This window comes from Phragmites australis, chromosome 14 (genome assembly GCF_958298935.1).
Source record: "Phragmites australis chromosome 14, lpPhrAust1.1, whole genome shotgun sequence".
Taxonomy (NCBI): domain Eukaryota; kingdom Viridiplantae; phylum Streptophyta; class Magnoliopsida; order Poales; family Poaceae; genus Phragmites; species Phragmites australis.
Window position 1 is genome coordinate 5,352,529 of NC_084934.1, and position 21,741 is coordinate 5,374,269.

The 21,741-nt window shown below is 42.7% G+C and overlaps 1 pseudogene; it reads left to right on the forward strand.

The window, feature by feature from the left end:
- Positions 1-1,950: 1,950 nt before the first annotated feature.
- On the forward strand, positions 1,951-3,967 carry LOC133890186 (uncharacterized; annotated as a pseudogene).
- The last annotated feature ends 17,774 nt before the right edge of the window (positions 3,968-21,741 follow it).

Consider the following 21,741-nt stretch of genomic DNA (forward strand, 5'->3'; position numbering starts at 1 on the left):
TTCTTTTTGCTGTGTCGGCTAAGAATCCGATCATAGTGTGTAAGCGAGTCCAAGTGTTGCGTGTCTCAACTGCTACACTGAACTTTGTCCCAAAATTCCACTGAATTGGTGTGGAAAGCTCGCAGCTTTTACACTATAAACTCAAATATATGGAAGAATGAAAACAATTTGAGGTATTTTGGTTTCTACATTGTGCTTGTTCGATGCTATTGGGCACTCTTATAATAGAATTTTCCTTCTTGTACTAAAAGAGCAATCTTTCAGAGGAAATGTGAGCTCTTCTGCCGTGTAGACCAGTTGAATAGAGTAGTCTTTGACATTGTTGTGTATTGTGTTTGCTTGATCCACATTTGGGTCATTCATGCCATAAAATGGTGCTTCCATCAGTGAAAAAGGTGATGTTTTCCCTTTGGCGTATGCTAGGCTGGTGGGCGTGCGTTGTGTTTGTTACTTTGTTTCATACAATGCTGCAGCCGGAGCATTGGATTTAATGAGATGCACCACGAGATGCCAGGACAAAGATTCCTGAAATATAAACAACTACCTGCTTGGTTGCTATGTGAAAGAAAAGAGTTGTGGGTCCACGTGCAAGTGAATCAAGGAAGAGGAGGGGGGATTAGATGAGAGAAAAGGCGACAATTAATATTGATTTCATTTCCCTATTTTAGAGAGATATTGTGATGTTAACCACTACAGTTGAAAAGCAAATCTAGCACCTGTAACGTGAGAGTGATGTGAATTAGTTTTAGCTTCATCTTCATTATATTGTGAGTTCTCTAACACGGAATGAATACTTTACTTTACTTTTTGCAGAAAAAAAAAGACAATAAATTACTTTTTCCTTTGCTTGCCATTTGTGCGGAGTATCAGATGATCGACTTGAGCCATGCTAGCTATACTATATATTCTCTCCAGCTCAAATTAATTTTGTCTCTAATTTGTGCTGGCTGCAGTAGCTGGTGGATCATCCATCACTTCTCTTCTCCGGTCATCCTAAAAGTATGTCGTCCTTGTATGCAATTTTTATCATATTGTGTATATAATCTAGCCACATTGCTAAAAATATGCAAGATACAAAAGTCGCTGGGATACGTTGATAAGCTGGATCAACAACTTCACATATATACGCACAAGGTTAATCGCACCATGAAAAAAAAGAAACAAAAAACTGAGATTCTTGTATTTCTATTCACTAGGTTTCTCTGCCGTCCTGCGTTATCGATATTGTTCTTGATTTCGCACCACCTGATGCTTTCCTGACCTTTTCATAAACTAGATTAATCTAGCCTTGGCTCTTATTCTACTTATTATGTTCGTATGCCCCAAATACAATCTGATATTGCAAGGCACAACATGAGCTTGAAGTAGATGAATCTCCTGGAGAGATTCGAAATAATAGCGATGAAATAAGCACGACACAAGAGAGAGAAGATTTGATGAAACCGACCATAAACTCGACGGAATTAAATGAGCACGACACAAGAGAGGGAAGATTTGGCTCTTTAAGCACAGCCTCTGAAAAGTACAAGGGATTGTCGCCCTCATCACACCCTCTCAAACCTTTTGGACCTGTCCATGCAATATACAAAAATATAGTACTAAAAATACCCTAGCATCTAATCCTCTAAAGCACTCGCCGTCCCCGGTGCATGGCTTCTTTGGGTGAGCTCATCTGGCATGGCTTGAGTTGCTATGGACAGTTGGGACACACCCCTTGGCTTGAGTGGCTTCTTTGACATGTAGGAATTCTAATCCTAATTCGAAATTCTCATATGAGTAGGAATGGTATAGGAAATCCTCTATCACTGCACACACCTTTTTAGTCCTTATAGGATTTGAATTATAATCTCAATAGAATACGAGTCATCTTTTACAGAATTCATGCCGGTAAAACACAAAAAAAAAATCTATAATTTTTAGTTGTTGATGTATCATTTCAGAGAGAAATCGATGGCAGGAGGAGAGCTAGTGGCGTATGCATGGAAAGAATGGGGTCTCCAAGCGCTGGTGCTGCTCAGCTTCACGCTCCAGGTCTTGCTCCTCATCTTGGCGGAATTCCGCCGGCGCATCGACTCCGGCGTGCTAAGGGTCTTCGTCTGGTCGGCGTACATGCTGGCCGACGCGACGGCAATCTACGTGCTCGGCCACCTGTCCGTCACAAGCAGGTCGCCGGAGCATGAGCTGGTGGCATTCTGGGCGCCGTTCCTCCTTCTGCACCTTGGTGGACAGGACAACATCACCGCCTACGCCATCGAGGACAACCGGCTGTGGCTGCGCCACCTGCAGACGCTCGCTGTGCAGGTCGCCGCCGCTGCCTACATCCTCTACGAATCCTCTATAGTCGGCGGCCGATCATCCTTGCTCCGGCCGGCCGCCATCCTAACGTTCGTGGTCGGTGTTGTCAAGTACGGGGAGAGAGTGTGGGCGCTGAAGTGCGTCGGCAGTAGCCCATCCGGCAACAACTACCGGTCTTTTGACAAGAAGTCAGGTTCTACGGTTAGGCCTTCTCCAAGTCGCCGGGATACGGAAGGCTTCCTATTGAGAGCTCACCTACTGTTGGATGTTGCCAAGGATTTCCTAATTGGACCATTGCCATATGTAGCTACATACAGTGGCACCTTAGATTTGAGCGGGGAGGAGGTGTACGAGGTGGTGGAGATGCAGCTCTCCCTGATGCATGACGTCCTGTACACCAAGGCTGAGGTGATGCACACTTGGTATGGCCTCTGCATCCATGCAATCTCGCCGCTGGGCACCGCCGTCGCTCTGATATTGCTGTTCCATCTGTTGGGTGACCATAATGTCAGCCACAACAGAGTAGACGTCGCTGTCACTTACGTCCTACTGGTTGGGGCCGTCGTCCTGGAGGTTACGTCGGCGTTGAGGGCGGCGTTCTCGAGCTGGACATGCGCGCTCCTGGTGAAACGGAGCTTGCATGCACGGGGAGGCAAGCCAAGGAAGATATGGGACTCTCTTGGCCGTGCAGTTGCGTCGATCCGCCGGCTGGTCCACGCAGCGGACTGGCGAAGGAGGTACTGGTCGGGCTCCATGGGGCAGCACAACCTGCTTCGGTTGTGCGCTCGCAGCAGGGCCAGCCGAATCAGCAAGATCGCGAGGTGGATGGGAGTCGATCGAGGACCCGTGGAACACGCTGGTTTACTCGGGCCCGTCCGTCCCCGTCTCGAGGGGTATCAAGCAGCTGGTGGTGGCGCGAGTGCTCCAGAGCGACGGCGTCTTGGAGTCAAGCCCAGATCACGTCATCAACTCAAGGGGCCGGGCGGCTCTGAAGAGAAGGGGATTGTACGAAGGCCTCGCATGGATTGTTGAGGACATGGAGTTGGAGCTGAGCATCCTCGTCTGGCACATCGCCACCAACATCTACCTCGGCTGGTACAAGGAACAAGCAAAGGCCGCCGCCGCCGACCGTCAGTGGCAGGGGCAGGACGACGCACGGGCTCATCTTGCCGAGGCGGCCGAGGCGCTCTCCAACTATATGCTTTTCCTCCTCGCCGAACGTCCCTACATGCTGCCTCCCCCCGCCAGCCGCAATGCCTACGTCGAGATGTGCTATGGCCTGACAGGTCTGGAGTACGGCCCAGACGAGCATCTGCCCAGCTTGCTACGGCGCTACGGGAATGCCCTCGACACTGCACCCGAGAATCGATTCGCCTATACTACTCGGCTTCAAAACAGTCGTAGTTCTGTTCTCTACAATGAACTACTGCGGAGAGGATCTCAGCTTGGCGCCAAGCTCGTCGGCGTGGAGGCACAAGAGTCGCCGCATGACATGCTGGAGCTGATCGCCCAGGTGTGGGCGGAGATGCTGTGCTACGCGGGCTACCGATGCAGCGCGGATTCCCATGCCAAGCAGCTCAGCAGCGGCGGTGAGCTCGTCACTGTCACTGCCCTTCTAGTGGAATACATCAAAAGACGTAGTTTAAGCGAAGTGCCACATATCATTGGCTAGCTCCATCTGAGCATACCAATGACGATCGAATAAGCTCATTGATTCTTCTCTGATTGATGCTAAAATACAATCAATGTCTAGTATCTTGTACTTAGCCTAATTGTATTACCATGATTTGTTCCATTCATGCGGTTCTCTAGTGCTCTCTTTCTCTCCCCAGAAAACCCTATTAGAAGGGATTCAAAAGCCCCCATCATAAACAGTTTCCGAATCTCTCTTAACAAAGCGATTGTGATAGCCACCGACTATCAGAAGCAATTCAAAAACCGAACCTGATAGTTGTATCAGAGCGATTCCAACCAAAAACTGCTATGTATCATAGGAGCAACTTGAAATTGAACATGGTCACGACTAGGCGAACTAATGTTGTTCAGCTTATGGTGGTAGTTTTAGATGTGAAACAAATCCCGGATGCGACTGACGAGGATATTTAATTATTATTGCACTACGGGTTCTAGTCGAACTGGCATTCATAGTTGTAGGGATTAATACGAATGGGAATGGTCGGTAAAAAACCCCTACCTGTTTTCACTTTCATATTTTCTCTTGAAAATGAAATCAAAAATGGGAAAGCTGGAAACGGGTATGAACTCGGGAATGCTGGGATATCAAAAACGAACCAAACCGAACGGAAACACACAGGTATCGATCGAGAACTGATAATTCAAACCGAGAACACCGACCCGTAGAACCATGACTTCAAACATCGACGTAACACATAATTAATTCACACTAACAAAAGTAATTTATGCCATACACAGATAGATCACGTAATTTTGAATTCATGACACGCCTCCATGGTTCCATGCCCGTTGCCTTGCAGGTGCTGCAAGGCATTGCCACGACATTTTCTACCAAGCAGTTAATCCACACCGGTCCCCCACTCTGGCCCCGCACATCCTACCGCAGTGCCATCCATGCCCTACTGTTGCCTCTCCTTAGCGCTATGCTGTCGTGCTGTTCACACCGGGCCACCATGCAGCCCCATCATAGCAGGGGCCCATGTGAGTGGGGGCACGGCGAGTGTCTCGAGGTGGCATCGAGGGGGCATGGAGGTTTGCTCCCTAGTCGCACTCACCGCGAGCTACAGACTATGCTCCCTGCGCTCCCTCCTGGACGACAATGCACACGTAGAGGCAGGGAGTGGGGCCAGCGTCATGGTGCATGGACATAGGGAACGGCGACGGCGTCAGGAGATGAGAGGGGAGGATGACATGATTTCTCTCCCAAAGCAGTCACTTTGAACCACCAAGCCCTCGAGCTCGCTTCGATGTGCGCCTCCTTGGGCACGCGACGAGCGCCTCCATCGCGGTCCGTGTGAGCTGCTCCGCCGATGCCACGACCAGCTAGTTTGGGCTCAATTGAAAAACGGGAATCCCGACTGGAAATTCCTAATTAAAAAGAGAATTCGACAATACGGTCAAGAAAACAGTAAAACCGTTTTTTCACCATTTTCGAATTAATTGTCTCATTTTCATCCCGTTTCTATGTAAGTCCTGAAAAATCAAAACCAGTCGGGACAAATATAGAAAACGGATTCGGATGGGACGGGACGGGATTTATCCCAACCGTTATCCCTACATAGGTGACCGTCTATTGCTAGTTCTGTAATAGTGACCCTTTGTTGGTTCTTATCTTTTGAATTCTTGGTTGTGTGTATCTGTTATGGGTGGCAAGAGATAGTTTGATAGTTTGAATCAGTTCGGCTAGAGATATAATAGTTAAATCAGATTAGAATTAGAGATAAAATTAGAGATAGAGTTAGATTTGAATTATAGATAGTATTAGAGATGGAGTTGGATTTGAAAAAAGCCGGCTGGGATATCTCCTAGTTGCCTATATATGCTGCTCAGGCATCAGCCGAGGGAGATTAATAAAGAAATCAGTTATCCCCTATCTGTCTCCCGATTCTCTCTTCCTCACGTTAGCCTCTCTCCCCGTTCTGCCTCTGTCTTCTCTGCCGTGTTTGTTCTCCCTCTCTGCCTACCTCCTGTTCCTCTCGGCTCCTACCCGCAGGAACTTCAAGCCCAGGCTTCGAGTTCATCACAGCTACAACCTGAGGAGGCTAGGCTCTACCAGTATCACTCAAAAGTTAGCTACTCCAGGTTGGCTCTTAGTCAAGTAAACAATCAAAGGTGATGTTTACCTTATGTTCTAACTCTCAGATTCTTCTGATTCAGAGCTTAGCGCCTTAGCCTACCAATCATTTTTATTTATATATGTTTGTTCTGTTGGCTTCATGGCTTCGTTACAAACATACATTTCAAGAAGAGTCAGTGCGTTAAGATGAAACTTGCAAGGCAATGCATTACATATGTTATAATGGTTACAGTTTTATCAGTTTCAGCATTATTTAATCTGGAGTTTAATGTTTCTGACTCGCGCAAATAAGAGCTTCATTTTGTCCTGGCCGCCGATGCTTTCTTCACAATCCAGTTTAGCTAGCCGGTCCAGAGTCTTAAATTGTATCAGTCATCTTTGCCTGCTGTATGTACTTGGTACTCATAACTTAATTTTCCATTGTACTAACACAAAATGATGTTAACTGTGATGAGAGAGAGGGCGTGCGGTCACGTGCTGCTGTCTGCTTCGTTCGCATGGGCAGTTGAGCATGGGCATGGAGCTGGCGATCCTCATTCCAAGCTGTGGAGCTGGGCGATCTACGACGACGCCAACTGAGGATTTGCACTAGTGGACTCCAGTCCGAACTCGGGCGTGCAGTTCTTCGGCACTTGTGCGTTCTGGCGGCGATTTCAGTGCTTACGGCGGTTCTGATCCCTTGGCTGATCGACGGCGAGGGGGTTCCAAATTCTAGGTACTAGCAAATGAAGATGCCTCGGATGTGGAAGATGTAGAGGTGGTCACTCCAACGACTTCTGAGGTCTTGGAATCTGCTAGACAAGCAGGTTTCTCTGCCGAGGAGGTTGTCCAAGCGGAGGCGCAGCTCGTGGCTGAAGAGAAGGCTGATGTACGTACAGGTCTAGGGCATACAAATTCTTTACCTCGGCGGATCGTTGACCCTGTGGTGAAACAACGTCAGGGTAATCCATGGCGAGGTCCTTTGCCAAAGCCTCGGATCTCACCTCCAAAGACAATTGGAGATGTTTTGGTTAGGGATACTCGTCCACTAGCGTCGAGACGGCGATCGGCGCCTCCGTCGTTTAAGCTGGACTGTCCAGAACCGATGGATCTATGCCAATCTCAGACGAAATTCGTTTCAGGTACTCTTCGGATTCCATCATCGGTGGTGGCAGCGACGAGTTCGTCAATAGAGCTGATCGGAGATATACCTAAGCCCAAGAAGATGATTCCTGAGGTTCAAATTTCAAAAGCAGCGGCTAATGTGGATCTGGGTTCAGCGTCACTACACAAATGGGTCTAGACTTCTGATGTGGGCCACAATATGCAAAGGAATGGGCTTGATAGGCACAAATCTCCACAGCCAATCCTTATTCAAAACGGGCCAAAATTCGGATGATTTCATCCTCCAGTAGGCTTGCCTGCTCTTTTTGCACGTGTCGGACGATTTCCAGCATCTCTTCCAAACCCTACACCGCGTTCTTAGCCGTCGAGTCTTCCAGGTCTAGCCAATTCTACATCTGCTGTTTATCCACTACGCGGTTCCAACGTCAAGGTGGTGAAGAGGACCATGGATTGGGACAGCGGCCAGCTTGGTCAAGATTCTGGAGGTGGCACCCGTGGTTTCGATCGACCAGGAAGCATTGGTGGCCATGGTGTTGTTCATGGTGGCGGGTATCATGGAGGCGGAAGCGAGCGGGGCTTTCAGGGGCTTAGCGTTGTAGGTTTTCATCAAGGTCTTGGACAAAACAACCCCAGGTTCCAGGGAGGGTTTCAGAGCAGGGCATATGGCAATATGGCATCCATCCGGGATATTTTGGTTGGGGTGCTGTGGGAGATCGTAGAGGTCGCGGAGCACCTCGACTCTTCTACAGAGGGAGAGCTCCTGCAGGTGGTGGTTGTCTAGCCGGTGGCCGTTCTGCTAGTGGTGGAGTGCCAACTGCTAACGCTGGTGCAGGGCCGACGGTCCCTCCTGCTGGTCTAGCTGGGACTGGGGGTGGTGGACGATTGGCGAGTAGCTCGGTTATGGCGGCGATGATCAATGCTTAGAGTCTGTCCATAGGGCCAGCAGGAGTTTCGGGTGCTAAGAATCAGTCGGCTTTGACAGATGATACATCTCTCCCTTTGCTAGAAGTTCTGGTGTCATCTGTGCCATCTGCAGAGAGGGCTATTGAGAACGAGAAGGTACTCCTAAGCGAAACTGCAGGTCAATTCAAGGGACCCAAAGGAAAGGAGAAGTTTTGCTTCCGGTGTTTCCACAAAGGTCATCTAGTGAGTGAATGTTTTGTGCTATTGTTTTGTGAGATTTGTGAAGGAAATGAGCATGTCACGTATAAGTGCCATTTTCTTAAAGGGCCTAAGGCAGTAGCACAAGTAGTGGGGTACGCAGTTGAAGGCTTGGGTTTTTAGCATATACCACATGCACAGTACCAAGAGCCTAAGAAATATAACAAAACGGCTTTTGTTTCGGTTGTTGGTGGACAGCTATCGACCGAACAGCTTATAGTCGAGCTTCAATGGTTAATGCCCGGAAAATGGGTTTGGGAAGCACAGGCTCACAGGGAAAATGCCTTCTTGGTGCCTTTTCCAAACAAGATAGAGTTACAGAGGATTGTGCCTTTTGGTAGTGCAGATAGTAAAGCATTTGGGGTAAAGTTGTTGTTTGAGGAGTGGCAGGAACTGGATGATGGTTTAACTCTGCCAAAAGTCTAGGTGAGGGTGTATAATTTACCTCAGAAGCTTAGAGAGGAATTTCTTGTTCTGTGGGCGGTGGGTTCGATGATTGGTGGAACGCAGTCAGTTAATATGAAAACAACTGTGAGAAATGAGTTCGGCAGAATCCATGTGGCAGTCCTTGATCCAAAGAAAATCCCTACGAAGCTACATGTTGTCATTGGGGACAGATGGTGGGATGTGCAGATAGTTGTGGAACAAGAGGTACAACAAGATGGCTTTGAGATAATGGATACAGATCAGACATAGGGAGATGATGAGGGAAATGCAGCAAAGAAAGATGATGATTTGTTTGACAGGGACCCGAAAAGGCCAAAAAAGACTGAGTTAGCAAGTGACAGTGCTCCAAACGCTGCTCAATCTGGTGTTCAACAAAGGGCTAATACCCTTGAGGTCTATTTGATCAATAAATGATTGGACATATGAATTTTGGGACAGATCACGTTGTAGGAGGGGTTTCAGAGGCTTTGACGGATGATGGCTTGGTGTTGAGGTAGATTTTGGATCTCCCAGATTTGTTGTTGTCCGATGGCTCGGCAAAAATGCAATCTAGGTTTGGGGAGTCGACTGGGGTGGCACGGGCCAAGAAAAGGGAAGGCCTACTTGAGGAAATGGACGCTAAGGTGGATATGGTAGCAGATGTCGCAGTGATCCATTCCCAGTCTGAACCAATGTCTAGCGCGGATGACTTAGCGCTTGAGTCGGTTCAAATGACGCCCAACACGGTCGTGCTTGTAATGGAGGATGATCAAGCAACAAAAAATGCAAAAAAGCAATGGGGATGGAGAAAAGGTCACGGAACATGCATAACATGGTTATTAAAGGGGAGGTGTCACCAAGGAGAGCTTTTTCAGTACCTGAACGCAGGAGCAAGAGAAGGGAACATTCTTTAGATGAGCATTCATTGGAGTGGGCTGTAAATTTAAAAGCATGGCAAAATCTCGACTCTTCAATAAATGGTATGAAAAGTAATTCTTATTTGTCAGTTTCTGATACCCGCATTTCATCTAATATTCGAAACTTAGGAATCTCTATGGGTAAGAATTTAGATGAGGTCCAGCTAGGGGTTAATCAGATTAAAAATATCGAGGTGGATAGACTTGCTGTTGTCCCCAAGAAAAAGAACAGTAGAGGACAAAATCGAGAAAGTGCAGGAGACAAATGTTTTTGATAACGAGGATGACAATGATACAGATAGTCAGGATGGACTCCGTAATCTCTCTCTTAGTCACTTATGTGGTGAAATAATGGATGAGGTTATGGACGATAATGTTAGCACATTGAGTTGCGATTTCTTAGCCATCCCAAGAAGGAAAAAACTCAAGTGCTAAAAAGAAGAAAAAACATAGTAAAAGCGTAACAATTAATAAATATAAACAATGTCCTAAATGAAAGGAGTTATTTGGAATAGCAGAGGTTTTCGTGACTTGGCTAAATTTGGCTTCTTATCGGACACCACAATTGAACGTCAGTTAGACTTTATAGCTCTTTTAGAGACGGGCAGGAATAATTTCTCGGACATTGAACTTACAAACCTTTGTACTTGGAAGAATTTTTTATGGAGTTGGACGTGGCCTCATGGTAGATCTGGGGGAATTTTAATTGGAGTTAACACGGATGTTTTTTTATAATAGAACTATCACTCATGGCAACTTCACTTTGAAGTTTAAGCTAAATAGTAAGGAGGATGATTTTGAATGGAATCTTATTGCAGTATATGGGCCCGCACAATCTGAATTCAAAGATTGTTTTATAGCTGAGCTTATCAATGTATGTTGCACGGAATCCATACCTTTTCTAATTGGTGGTGATTTTAACATTATTAGGCACCCCAACGAAGAGTAACGATATATATGAAGATCGATGGTTTGGACTTGAGAGCTTGAGATGTCAGGTCGAAAATACATATGGGCAAGCTCTATGCCAGTTCCTACATATGAGAAATTGGATAGAATTATGGTAAGTACCGAATGGGAGTTGAATTACCCAAAAGCAACAGTGGAGGCCCTATAAGAGATATTCCAGATCATACACCGTTATTGCTAGACTCTGTGAATTCGTCTCATAGTGGAAACTACCATATGTTCAAATTCGAGCTTGGGTGGTTAACTCGAGATGGTTTTTTCAAGTTAGTAGTAGATGTATGGAGGAAAGAATCTAAGGGTCATACTCCATTGCAAAAGTGGCAGAATAAGATACGAAGACTCCGTCAATTCTTGAGAGGATGGGCGAAGAACGTGAGTGGTGCTAATAAGAAAGAAAAGAAACAACTCTTAGAAATAGTAAGTGAGTTGGACAAAAAAGCAGAACATACATTGCTTTAGCCACATGAGATGAATTTAAAGCAATGTCTGAAAGAAAGGTTAGTCCAACTCTTAAGGGAAGAGGAAATAAGATGGTATCAAAGAGCAAAGACGACACAGCTATTATAAGGTGATTGCAATATGAAATACTTTTAATTGGTAGCAAATGGAAAGTATAGGAAAACTCGTATATTTCAATTAGAACATGGGGACTGAATCATCAAAGGTGAAGAACAGCTAAAGTCATACATCATGCAGTATTACCAAAGTCTATTTGGCCCTTCGGCTAATACAGAGTTTTCTATGATTGAAAGCCGTAGAGATGATATTTCCCAAGTTTCAGATGCTGAAAACGAGATGTTGACAGCCATGTTTACTGAAAAGGAGGTAAAATAGGCTATTTTCCAAATGAAACATAACAAAGCACCGGGACCAGATGGATTCCTAGCTGAGTTTTACCAGGTTTTTTGGAAGATCATAAGAGAGGACTTGATGTCTCTCTTTCATGAATTTCATAAAGGAAAGTTGATGTCTCTCTTTCATAAGAGAGGACTTGATGTCTCTCTTTCATGAATTTCATAAAGGAAAGTTACCTCTTTTTAGCCTTAATTTTGGGATAATAACATTGCTACCAAAGAAAGTTGATGCCATGCAAATACAACAATATAGATCTATATGCCTTCTAAATGTAAGCTTCAGGATTTTCACAAAAGTTGGCATTAATAGGCTATCAGGTGTTGCACAGAATATAATTAGGACATCACAAACCGTCTTTATGCCAGAGAGAAACATTATGAAAGGAGTGATGATTCTCCACGAAACTATACATGAAATGCATAGAAAAAAGTTGAATGGGGTAATCCTAAAACTTGATTTTGAGAAGGCTTATGATAAAGTCAAATGGTCTTTCTTACAACAAGCTTTAAGGATAAAAGGTTTTTCAACTGAATGGTGTTCGTGGATACAACAACTTGTAAGCAAAGGGAGTGTAGGTGTTAAGGTTAATGATGAGGTGGGTCGATATTTTCAAACTAGAAAAGGTTTAAGATAAGGTGATCCTATGTCTCTAATTCTATTTAATTTAGTGGTTGATATACTTGCAATTTTCATATCACGAGTAAAGGAAGATGGGCAAATATGTGGAGTAGTACCTCATTTGATTGAAAATGGTCTTTCAATTCCTCAATATGCGGATGACACAATCCTTTTCATAGATCATGATCTTTAACATGCAAGAAATATGAAGCTCTTGCTTTGTGCGTTTGAGCAACTATCAGGTCTGAAGATTAATTTTCATAAAAGTGAATTATTCTGCTATGGAGAAGCCAAAGACTATGATGATCAATATATACAAATTTTTGGATGTGAACCAGGGAATTTCCCATTTAGATAACTGGGAATTCTAATGCACCATAGACGCTTAAATAATAAGGATTGGAAATTGATAGAAGATCGATTCGAGAAGAGATTGAGTACCTGGAAAGGAAAACATTTATCTTATGAGGGGAGGCTAGTTCTTGTTAATTTAGTTTTGAGTAGTCTCTCCATGTTCATGCTATCTTTCTTTGAGATACCAAGGGGTGTTCTCAAGAAGTTAGACTATTACCGGTCAAAAATTTTCTGGCAAGGTGATGATCATAAGAAGAAATATAGGCTAGCAAAGTGGACCATTCTATGTAGATAAAAGGATCAGGGTGGCTTGGGTATTCAAGACCTTAACATCCAAAACAAATGTCTATTAAGTAAATGACTTTTTAAGCTTATCAATGAGGATGGGACATGGCAACAATTGATCAGAAAGAAATATTTGGGTAATAAAACTATTGCTCAAGTGGATAAAAAAACTTGGTGACTCACAGTTCTGGACAGGACTAATGAATGTCAATGAAATATTTCTAAACTTTGGGAATTTTCATCTAAGGAGTGGCACTCAAATTAGATTCTGGGAAGATAAATGGCTAGGAACAAACACTTTAAAAGAGCCATACCTAAATTTATACAACATTGCATATAGAAAGCAAGAGACTGTTTCGGAGGTTTTAAATTATGATCCCCCGAATGTTTCTTTTCATAGAACTTTGGTAGGGGATAAGCTTCAAGAATGGCATGATCTAGTAGCCAAGATCACTGATGTTGATCTAACTGAGGAGCCTGACTTGTTTAGATGGTCTTTACACCAAAATGGTCAATTCTCGATACAGTCAATGTATAGGGTAGTGCTAGATAGTAACATAATGGGTAACAATTATTACTTGTGGAAACTGAAGCTTCCGCTAAAAATCAGCATTTTCTTGTGGTATTTTTGCAAAAGAGTGATTTTAACTAAAGATAATTTAATAAGAAGAAATTGGTATGGGAATGAAAAGTGCTATTTTTTTAGTTGCAATGAGACTATTCAACATCTTTTCTTCGATTGTAATTTTGCCAAGTTCATTTAGAGAATAGTTCAAGTTTCCTTTGGATTAGCTCCTCCTACTAATATATCTAACATGTTTGGTTCATGGTTAAGTGGAATACATATGAGACTAAATAAACAAATTTTGGTGGGAGCCATAGCCATTTGTTGGGTAATTTGGCTTAACCGGAATGATGGTTTTTGACAAGGCAAGCATATTCACTCCTATGTAGGTTATCTACAGGGACACACATTGGATTTGTTTTTAGGCATTACTTCAGAAGAGGAAGGAAGACCAAGAGATTATGAGGGCAAGATGTCGTCAGTTGAAGATCATAACGATATATATCTTCGCCAAGTTCGGGTGGAGGTTTAGCAATAGATTGAGTATTTAAAATGAACATTTGCTATTTGTTAAATTTCATAGCTGTAATGCTGGTTTTTGAGAAAGAAGGAAAAAAAAAGAAAAGAAGAAAGAAAAGAGAGAGAGTTGACCAAAACTTTGACTTTTTAATCCGTCGCTCGGATGACAGATCGGAGTCCGTGGTTGCGTTCATCTCGTCGAGACGAACCCATTTTGCTATTCATATGTCCGTTCCGGGCACTCTGGAACCCGTAGCGAGCCCAATAAATTTAGACCGTCCGTTGTTTTGGAAAAGAAAAATAAAAAAAAGAGGATAAAGCCGGATGGGTCGGTCGTCACCCCGACCCATCCAGAGTATTCGAGCCGTGACTCTCTCTCTCTCGTTTGTCTCTCTCTCTCACGAACACTCTCTCTCTCTCCTGCCGAGCCGCGCCCAGCTGCCGCGCCGGCTGCCTGCTCCGGCTGTCGCAGCCCGCCGCCGGCCACCGTGTGCCAGCTCCTGCTGCCGCGCCGGTCGCCTGCTTCGGCGCCGCCGCAGCCCTCCGCCGCAGCTCGCCGTCCGCCGTGCGCCCGTCGCCGCCGGCCGACGCTGCTGCCGCCGGCCACCACCGGCCCCGCCGCCGGCTGCCTCCCCCTCTCTCTCTCTGTTCTGCCGGGCGGCCAGAGCCCCGCCGGCCGAAGCGGCCAGCGCCAGGCAGAGGAAAAAGCCAGGAAGAAGGAAGAAAAAGAAAAGGAAAGAAAAGAGAAGAAAAGAAAAGGAAGAAAAAAAAAGAAAAGAGGAAAAAAGGGGGAAAAAGTTGGAAATTTTGGAATTTCGTCGGATTCGTCGTCAAACTTTCGAAGGCGAATTCTCGGTAATTTCTGGACGTTTGTGGTTGGATTAAATCAATCAGTTAATTCGTGTCGTATCATTTCATGTGATCGATAGTTCGATTCTTTTTGATAACCGAGGTTGACTCGAAGATACGACATTTGAGTTGCAGTATTCAGTTCATCGAAGTGCAATCCAAGTAATGAGGATTTTAGTTCAACCCTAAATTGGAAATAGTGTATCATTTCATGCGATACAGCTCTCTGTTCAGTTGTCCTAAATGTCGGCGTAGACGCGATGTTTTTCGACGTAGGGTTGACGCTTCATTATTGTATGTGCTTCAAATGTGTTTTAGTGCTAATCACATACCTGTACAGGTGGTACCTCTTCTGGGCGGCCGTGATTTTGCTTTGGATTCGTCGCTTTTGGTAAAAGGCAAGTAACTTGGGGGTGTGGTTCTATGCTATGTTTATATTCATGTCTTACTTCTTTTGCAAACAGAAATTGAAGTATATGGTTTTATTTTCAAATCCATTTAAATTATGGATGTCGTTGTTTTCGATTATTTAAATCGATGTTTTTCTTATTAATCTGGACTGTACCTTTATCTTCATGAAATCAGTTTGTCTTCATGAATCAGTTGTGGTTTTTATCATGAGCTATTCAAAAGAGAAATAAAGAATTGACGTCAATTCACATGCATACATATGCATTTATGCATTTCATATGGTGATAAAGGCCGATCACTGCCATCGTGCGTGATTCGTACCGGTACATGGAGTTGCATGAGCTGTTGGCATCGTCCAACTCTCAAAAATGGAGTTGCATCATGGCATTCATACATTTCTTTTTATGATATTTGGAGAATTCAGATTGCTGGGAGTTGAATGCCATGTTTTGTGGGAGACTGAGATTGAAGGTTGTCGTTTCTGTTTCAACGAAAATTCTGAAACAATAGTCTCTTAAAAAACCATGTGGTTTGTTCTGATTGCTGAAAGAAGAACGTTTTACTTCTAAATGCTTTTGTTTTAAGTGAGATGTGTTTATATACATAGCTGTTACTTGCTGAGCTTGTCTCACCCCCTGTTAAATCTTTTACAGGTATGTTTAGTTGCTGACGTGCATGTTGTCGGGGATGGTTTCTGGTAGTTGCACTCACGCCCTCATCACAAAGCCGATAGTCTCCCGATGGTTGAGTTGAGCTTTGTTGATGGGTTGACGATTGTTTTAGTATATGTTATGGTACGACGCTGGTAGCGTCGTGAAGGTTATTTATATGGTGGTTATATCTGTTTGACTGCCTGAGCTTTGTTTCTTATGGTCAGTTATACCTCCATACAGATGGAATGCTGCCAAAATTTCCTATTTTCAGATGATTAGGCTCAGTTAGAAGTAGGGTGTTACAATAGCATCTTATGATGTTTGTTGCATACCTTTTGGTTATGTCTTTTGTAATAATGAACAGCTAAATTCATCTTGTGATGAAGAGATCGGAACAATTTTATTGGTTTGATGAAATAAAACTCCTTTTATCTTAAAAAAAAACTGTGATGAGAGCTATTATATTATAGCTTACAACGTCAGCTATTTTCTGCAATCTCCGTTGCTTTTTCCCTATTGAAACATTGGGATGATTATGGCAGCTGAAAAGCCTACTAACTGACATCGGTATACAGTAATTCCTACGGGAAGGATCGACCACAAACAATTTTCTAGTGTTTATTTAGCTGGTGGATATATCTAATACCAGATTTTCTGTATCAAAAAACACCAGTCATACTAGTAACAAGGAAACGTTTTCACCTCTGCTGTACTATCTTTTGTTCAATACAGTGCTCAATTGCACATTATCGTCATCTGTTCCTTGTTTCAGATGTTAAGTTGTTACTAGAAGTTCGGCACGGCATTGTCGCGCTTGATGGCCTGTGGCCACACCAGGTGCCCTGCAGTTGTCGTGTTATGTTGATATTAGTTGGACCTCTGAGGTCTTGAGTGCACACGTTGAGTCATCCATTAGTATATGAGAGTAAAAAATTTATTTCAAAATCCTACAAAATTATATTAGGATTTATTGGCTTCTGTGTCTGTCTCATATTTTCATCTCAAAGATCTAATATCCATTTACTGAAGTCTTATAATTCCTGATATTCAATAGTATTATTTGTCTTACTCTTTAATCTTATATTTTATGTCACTTTTATAATATGACCATTGGGCCTTTGAAGGTGCAAGATTAGAACTCATGTATAAAATTTAAGAACGCATTTAATATTGTATATCTAAGAACGTATGTATAAAATTCTTTGGGCCAGTTCCGAGTGACTATTATTTCATGCCATCCTTGGTTATATGTAAATGTTATAATGGCTTACATTGTCTAAACTAAATCAATACAAATTTAGAAAAGCAGAAGACATCTAATTCAGAGTTTTAGTGCAATAAGATTTTTATTGCACTGTTTCATAGAAAATATCCATGAGCTTGCAGAAGGATAAGATAACTTTATGCCTCATATTGAAATCATTCAATTATGGCATCTTCGAATTTTGTATAGCAAGCACCTAAACATAAATTTTGCTATCTTAAAGGATAGTACAGCTGTCAGTACATTCTGAAATGGTAAAGTTGGAATCTTATTTGTTGCAACGTGTCATTGAATTCAAGTGATGAAAGGTATATATAATATAATATAACATTGTCTGCATATTGATAGTAGAGCAAAGAAACATGAGAATATATGAAATATACTTTGTGAAATTTGAGTAGTCAGCAGAGCTGGAGCTAGTTCTAGGTGAAAAAACAAATGATGCAAACTACATTCCCAAATAGAGACAAACGATCTTATCCTATTTGCGGTTTAGATCTAGCGGCTGCTCTGCAATGACTGTTAATCTCATACCTGATTCACTTAAAATGGAGAATTAGATTGAGTGGTAGTCCACATTACTGATACGAACATCAGCTAGCGATTCTTTGCTTGAATGACGCTTGTCCCAGTGATGCATGCACTGAGCATGTATTCATGTGCCGGAGCATTCTTTTTATAACTCTATCTATAGTTTATACTAATCTAGCAAACCACCCTGATATAAGAACTTGTGCATTGGATTTTTATCTACATGTAGGCATTGTATTCTTCTGCCTTCATTATATGATAAGTATTAGATAGTCTTGTAGTGTCAATCGACTTGAACATAATACGGAACTCGGCATGTCTATCCAAGTGTGCACACATTATAGCATGCCCAATGGTGATGTGAACCCAAACAAAAGACAGACCTGAGAGTGCGCTCTACCATGGATAGAAATAGAATCGATTTTAGAATATATGTAAAGATATTTAGATCCTTGCACCAAAAAGGTCCAGCTATGCAGAAGTTTTACCTTTGGGATCAGCTTGCGGTAGAAGACTTCCTCTATATGTTTTGGGTTTGAGTGGCATAACATATTACACCCTGAAATGAATAGAATTCTTCAAAACAAAAGAAGTTGGAAAAGAATCTCGTGTCAGATGAGCTACATTATTTCTTCCTCCTCACAAAGAAATTTTAATAAAGCAACGTCAGAAGTAATATAAGGTAGTTGGCCTTAACAAGTTAGAAATATGGCACTTGACCTCTAGGCAATATAAGTAACTCATGTTGAGTAGTGTAGGTAACATAATTAACTCGAAGTTGAGCAATTTAATCTGATCGTCACATCTCCTATAGCAGGTGGGTTGAACTGCCTGCTAGCTCAGCTTTTGTACATGTTAAATAGTGACAATTCATGGTTATTTCATCTATAGGTATATGCTACACTATGTTTTTCCTATGCTACAAGGCATCATCAAAACAATGACATGCCCTATGTTGAACCCGAAGTTATCTCGAGTCCAAATTTCCCAACAATGATTCAATTCTGCTTCTATTAGAATATTGAGCTGAGGACTTCATCCCACAGTAAATTAAAGTTGTGTAAAGATGGATATTTCTTAATTCCTGATGATTTGATCAAGGCAATAATGTAAAATGATCACATAATTACTGTGAAATGATTCTTTACGTCTAAAATCAATTAATCATGTTAGAATATGCGATATTATGAAGTTGATAGTGTATTCAATTAAAATCTGCTTAATTATCTCTACATAGAAGCTATCTGTTAAGCCTTCCGTTTGCATTTACCATCATGTCAGCAGCTAACTATGTCCAACTATAGCTTCTTGTTTCTACAGATTGCAAATGCAAAAGGTAAACATAATTCAAAAGCTATACAGTATATGATTTTTTACAATGAAATGGTTGCTTTCACAATTCATGGAACATTTAATTTTACTTGAATGGAAAATAGAGACGTGTATTGAGTCATGAAGCACTTCACTGGATTAAGGAAACACAGCTACTAATTGTCTCAAAAGAAAAGGGGAGCACGGCTAGTCGAGAAGAGAATACATTCACACGTTGTTGCTTTAGCAAATGCTAAATGTTTTTCGGGTAATTGAAATGGAGTTGACTTGGACCCGCTGAATTTGCAAACACTGTACATTCAGCTCATTGTGTCGCTGCCATGCATCAAAATGACAAAGTTTTCTCTTCAATAATGGAATTCAGCTAATAAACAGCTAGCTTTTCTTATTCATATCTTCTAACAGCTATTTAGCAGTGTGAACATAGTATAGCAACAGAATATAGACATAATACCATTATGGAACTAACTGATACCAAGGTAACAAAATGAATTTTTTGCTAGGTTTTATTTTTGCTAGGTTTTAGCAAACACCGGTAATATATTTGGCACAATTTTTTTCTTTCTAAAAAGTCACTCGCTTGTTCTTTTCTTGTTCCTGGTAGGACATGTGATGGAAGCATGGAACCATATTTCCCAAGTATTAGAACCGCAACCTTACCCACTCAACTAATCTGATAAGGTCGTTCCATAAAAAATACAACTATTGGCAAAGTTATAATATGGGATTGAAATAAAATGGAACAAATATAATATTTTGTATGTTGAGTTTTAGCGAAATTAAACTAACGGGTCTACAGTAGATAATTTGATCTGTATGAATTACATGGTGCCGAAAGGAACTCGAAACGTTATCGACTCTGAAATATATTGAGATTGATGTTCACAACTAAAAGTATTGTGGATATGAATGATCAATTGACCTCTCGAAAAATTTAATCACTTTACTATAAGTGATGAATCAGTGAATAATTACTACGTTGGTAACAGCTGAGCTGCTAAAATTGCTAAATTGTCATAAGCCATAGGGCAGTTGAGAAAGAAAGAAGCTCACCTGCGAATTTTTACATTGCAGCATGTGCAGACAGTTTGCGGCAAGGAGCACATAGGACGTGTTTGGATGGCTGCATGCCTACCTTGCACGCACGGAGTCTGGCTCCTGCCGGCCTGGCTCGTGAGAAACGCGGATTTCATCCGTATCCGCGGAGCCAGGCTGTACAGTATTTTTGCATCAGCGAGAACTATCTCGTGCGAGCGCGCGCAGGCAATCAAACACCCATCAAACGGCACCGGCTGCACGCGCCGAGCCAGTTGGGCAACCAAACACCTATATGAGCCTGTTTGAGCTACACGCGCAGGGCCAGGACAGCGGGAGCCGAGCAACCAAACAGATCCATAGTGAATGCTGACATGGTGTCATACAAATGCAAGACAGACTTTACACAAATAAATTTCCTCCTGAAAGCATATTTCTTAGTTTCCTCCTGACATGGTGTCATACAAATGCAAGACAGACTTTACACAAATAAATTTCCTCCTGAAAGCATACAGTCTGCAGAGCATGATATTGAAAATATTCAAGAAGCACTGAATGCTAAAGTAGTCTAATTAAAAAATTTGTACCTCAGAGAAGCATTCTATCGAACATGTGGTGGGCAGGTCTTAAATCTCGTCCATCTGTGCTGAGCATTTTCATGAACAGGTTGGTGGTAGACAGATTATTGTACTGATCAAACAAATCAAGCAGATGAGGGAAGGAATGATGTGACCTTGAAGAGCATAGGAATGACGTCGATTAGCCATGGTTCAGTTTAATAGTAAAACCAAATACATGTCTAATTAGCCGAACAAATAAACGCATAACGTGCATTCTTGGAGCTAATACCATTCTCTGTCCTCTGTGGAGGTCGTCCTGTTCGACCACCCCGCGCCGACCATCTCCGGGCCAGGCGCCGCCGCCGTGCGGAGGCTCCGTCGCTCTGGCTCGGCCACATGGTGCTCCGCGGCCTAATATCCAATTGGGTGTTGATTTTGTTTTTTAAACTGGTTGCGGGAGGTAGCGAGCGAGGGACTCTAGAAGCTGCGGGACGCAGTGGCCGGGGACACTTTGGGTGAAAACGATGCTGGTGTGCAAACAGCTGACAAACATATCGTACCGCCCAACGCCAATCCAACGTCTCGCATCGTTCCAGCCGACGTGGCTCAACGTGGTTTCAGAGAATGAACGATAAATACTATATACTAGTAGAGACCGGCGCGCCCTTGCGCGCCGTCAATAGAGAATGACGATGGTAAAAAGTAGTGTATAGGATGGTAATATATTTGCTAGTAAATTTGACATATGAGGAGATTATAGAAGGTAAATTTGGCTATAGCATGCTGAAGCTAGGACACTACGGTCGACGTAATCATTAAAGAATAAACATGGAAGTATAGGGTATAGAAAAAAGTATTACAATCAGAGGAAGAGGTATGTACCAGGAGAAAAAAAATTCAAGATACGGACATATAACAGTAACATAGGGTTTTGGAATGTTAGAATGAAAGTCTATCAGTACTACGGTTGGGAAGATAAGATGGTCGTCCGAATATCGTGATAGACAAACAGAATCGGCGTTGTATTTTTGCAATGCTAGATAGCAGAATGAAAGACACGTTAGTATATTATACGGAAAGGTTTAGTAACGTAAGAATATACACCAAAAGAACCCATCGGAAGGTGAGCAGGTAGAAACAGTAGCGAGCGATTAAAGCAGGATTCATTCACTTAGTCGACAATCAAAATATGCAAAGTGTAGCAAAGTGACAGTGAATCATATTATAGAAACAACAGGCTACGTAACCAGGATCCTAATGGTTACA